Source organism: Polyodon spathula, chromosome 36 (genome assembly GCF_017654505.1).
Source record: "Polyodon spathula isolate WHYD16114869_AA chromosome 36, ASM1765450v1, whole genome shotgun sequence".
Taxonomy (NCBI): Eukaryota; Metazoa; Chordata; class Actinopteri; order Acipenseriformes; family Polyodontidae; genus Polyodon; species Polyodon spathula.
Window position 1 is genome coordinate 1,436,128 of NC_054569.1, and position 4,710 is coordinate 1,440,837.

Genomic DNA, 4,710 nt, shown 5'->3' on the forward strand with positions numbered 1-4,710 from the left:
TGCAGGCCAATTAAGTGAGACCCCGAGGTTAACTCTCTGGTGGCGCTCTTTCTTTACCACCGTGCGTTTTTATCTTTGCTCTATAAACGAGGACTCGTTTCTCGCACCAAGGAAACTATATGAAACTATGGGGTAACGAAGGGTAGAGCAAACATTACCATTTCTTGTACTTCTGCTATTTTTATTTTACATAAACACAGTAGCCCAAACGTAAAATATACAAACAAACAAGAAACTATGGAAATAACCAGGGCTGCAATACCTTTGGGCTCCTATCGAATGCCATGGACACTTGTTATAATTAACACACATGCCCATTCAATAAAAAGGTTAGACAGACCTAACGGGTTGGGGGAATGAAGAACACCAAGGAAGGGTTTACTTGAACTACCTAATACAAAACCGTGTGGAATTACTGTGAATAATTAAAAGATGCTTAATGCAAAGTGTTAACATAAAAAAAAAAAAAAAAAAAAAAAAAAAAAAAAAATCAGGATAATGGAAAATCAGCATAATTTCTTAAGGTGCAAATAACCAAATATATCAAATTATCTTTTTCTAATGACCTTCAATAATAATAATAATAATAATAATAATAATAATAATAATAATAATAATAATAATAATACCTTATAATATTATTTTTATTATTAGAAGACCACAAGATTTGGTTAAATAGCTTACACAAAAAAATATTTTGTTTTTGTTATCTGTCAGACAGATAGACAAATGAACTTTGAAACTCCATCTATATATATATATATATATATACACACACACACACACACACACACACACACACACACACACACACACACACACACACTATTTTTTAAAGCTAAACTAAAGCAAAGCCCGGCGGATATTGTTCCCAGAATAACGACATTACTTATTGTAGCAGTGTAGCACTTGTTAGTAACTCCGTGACTGCAGCTGTAACACATATTTCTGAAAGGCCAGTAAACAAATGCATATTGGTTTTATCAAAACATGTGGCTCGCGGCTGGATCTTGACAGCCAGAGTTCTTCCCTTACAATGAACGGCAGGACGCGCTCGAATTTAACCTTTGGAAGAAGGAGTCCCCCGTCCCCATAGAAATATTATAATGTAAAAAAAGAGTCACTCTGACAAATATTTTAGAGGTCTATGGGATCACAGACTACGACTTAACAGTTATACTGTGTGTGTGTGTGTGTGTGTGTGTGTGTGTGTGTGTGTGTGTGTGTGTGTGTGTGTGTGTGTGTGTATATATATATATAGTGTAAACATTATTATTTAAAAACATACTGGCATAGTGGTATTATATGTCTTATAATAGTGGTATTATATCTCTATAATACACGAATATATACTACAAGTTGCAACTGGCAAACAGTGAATGTATTTCAACAAAATGCACAGCATGGAAACGATCCAATGTATTTCAAAATCATACTTAAACACGAGTTGTCAAGATAAAGAACAAAACTGATTAAAAAAAAAAGTTGTTTTAAGTGGCACAAATGGGGTGACAACTTTAGAAATACATTTTCGTGACAGAGATTTTATTTAATTTTTTAACTTTTCTGTTAACCTCGAAAGCCGGTACTGACACGGGGAGGTGCTTTCACGTTCTCCATTTGTCTTGGGTGTCCGGGTGAGCCCTTTGTCTTCCCAGGACACAGAGAAAGCCAAAGTAAAAACACCGCAGACTAAAAACTCAAACTGCAGCACACAGGCCCAAACTGTCTGCCCCCTTGCTTAAGGCCATAATTAATTTGAGATTTATTTTTACTGGAGAGCCCGAGTCTCGCCTGACCTTACCAAAACAAGACCTCTGCTAGACCGTGGATTCGCTTGAATGAAGCAGAATATTTCTCTAAAAGTTGTCTTGAGGCGTGCCTGTTGTACATTTTCTCATTTAAATTATTTGATTAAAATAAAGGGGGTTGGGGGGGAGCACTGGGAAATTCTGAATGTCAAATTTAAAAAAACAAAAAACAAACAAGATGTCAACACTGTGCGAAAGCGGATCCACATATGTAGAGTTATGTAGCTATAACCGTTGGTTTCTTTCTTTACAGAACTAAGGGTTAGAACGCTTTTAAGACCAGATCTATTAATTACAGTACTCATTCACCCTAACAGTGTTTACTCAATAAAGAGAATAGCCTGACCTATCAGAGAACATTTTCAGTTAAAAACTGGACAGCTTGTTAAAAAGGTAATATACGGAGGTAATAATAATAATAATAATAATAATAATAATAATAATAATAATAATAATAATAATAATAATAATAATAATAATAATAGAAGTGCGCAAGTTTATTACTTTATAAAACGTGCAACTCTATCAAATATCATCGAGTTCTGACCGTTTGGTTACTAAAGTTACAGGCCCACTGAAAAGGTTTTAAATAATAATTCACACCACGCTGCAAAGCAAGGTAATGCAAACAAAACAAGTGCACTTAATGACAGTGCATTGAATTCAGCAACTGTAAGACTAATATCAGTTCACTCAGAGGCACTGCGCGTCGCCTTTGCTGGTTGCTGTGAACAGTCGGGACTTTCAAAAGAAGCCCCGGTGTGGAGGACGAGAGGGTGGGTCAGTGGTCACTGCTGTCTCTTTCAGTTCATTGCAATCATGGTTAGATTCAACTTCATCGACCTGTTCAATTAAACAGTGCATGGCATGGTAGGAACAGCGCAGCGAGCTGACACGAGGGTCTATATAAATCACCCCGTCTGCTTAAAGAAACCCCGAGGCGAATCCTAGGATTTTCATCATACAGAGCGGGGCTCTTCAAACTCTGGTCCTGAGGAGAACCCCAATCCTACGTGCTTTATATCTTCACATCATCAGTGGCTGAAGATCTGGGCTAATTAAACCAATAATTTGTCCAATTAAGTAATGGCGAGATCGGTTGAAACGAAAAGCAGAAGACCCCATAGCTCTCCAGGACCAGGGCTGGAGACCCCTGATCTAGAGTATTCTATACAGGCATTCCTTCTAAGCAGGAGATTTGTGTACAACTTTCCACTTAGTAGTTTGTAGAACAAGTTGTTCACTGTGTCTGTGATTGATTTGCAATCGCATGATGTGTTAATGGGCGGCAGGATTCTTAACACGTATACCTCTACCCGTTTTCTTCGTCTTACACCCTCCTGGAAGTGTCATAATTATACTGTAGCACACTGCTGGTTAACACAGTTCAGTGATGCACACTATCCGTTTAATTCTATAAACGGTTAATATAGCCTCTTGGTTTTATTCCCTTAGTTTTATTTCATTGTAATATATATATATATATGCATATAAAAAAGGCCTTCAAGAGCCATGAATGTCTGCCTATAGAATGTAACTGAATAATTACATAATTTCTAAAATAACAAAGATCCAAATCAGAATACTTTATATCAAAGTAATATATACTACTGTACTAGGTTGGACTGGTTCCCAGGTTCCCAGCCAGACCCGTATGCCTACAGGCGCAATATATTTTATTGGAGCTAGCAAGTTGGGTTTTTTTTTAGCCTCAACCTTCAATCACAGTCGGAAGCCTCCAGAACAAACCGGGAATTGTTCCTCAGAGTCGGGCTTGCAGCCCCTTCACAGAGAACCCGTCTTTGTGCAATGCAACACAAACGTTGTGACTGTATGAACAGCATCTCTGTGTCAAGGGCAAAAGGTCCTCACAGTACTATACATTTGAGAAAGCCTTCAATGTGAAAATATTATGAATAGCTTCAGCAGGCACAATGGGTGTATTTTGAGGTGTGCACACAACGCAAGCACACACCGTGTGGTATACTCTCAAGAGCCAGGAAGGAGAAGTTGGGGAGCTTTTGATTACCAGCGATGGCGGTGTACAAAGTACCGCGCTATAAAGTTACCTTACCTATCCATTTACTGAAATGCCTCATCGGTTTAATTGATTTTGTACAATCTCAAACACCAAAAGAAAATAACACTGCAACAGCAAAGGCAAAGACAACCCCGTTTTTACTTGCTATAATTATTTTTCTTACATAAAACTAGCAAACAAAGTTTCGTTTCTGCAACTAATTACCCTTTGCTAGTCTTATACTTTTACTGCTATCTTTTAAAAATGTACCTGTGCTTACATTCTTAATAAAGTCCACAACCCTGCTTACTTGCGTTAATAGCACCCTCTTTAAGCGTAACGGTTGGTGGGTTATAGCGCTGCGCAAGCCCCAATATGTTAATCTCTGGCTCTATAAAGTGGCTGGTTGAATCGCGCCCTGTTTCATATGACCCGATGAACAGAGTGCAAAATTTTGGACATTTGGTCTAACAGGCTACAAACCAAACAAATGTAAGAAACTGGCTGTGTGTGTGGTGGTGGGGGGGGGGGGGGGGGGGGGGGACGGTGCCTGCTGCTGTGGGGTTTTGTGGATATACTACACGTTATATTGTTGCGCAATTTCATTCGCTCCTTCAGTCGGAAGTGTCACAAACAGAAGGAACACATGACACATTTACACACTGATGCATATTAAAATATAATCCATGAACCTTTATCTAATAATAATAATAATAATAATAATAATAATAATAATAATATAGGCTACAACCTGTTTGGGCATTAGATACTTACAGAATGACTTTAATGATGTCAGACTTTCTCGTTTTGCATTTTGCAAGGGTAGCTTCATTTTGTCATATATTTCCCCATTTAAAACTGTTTTTTATGTATTCCAGA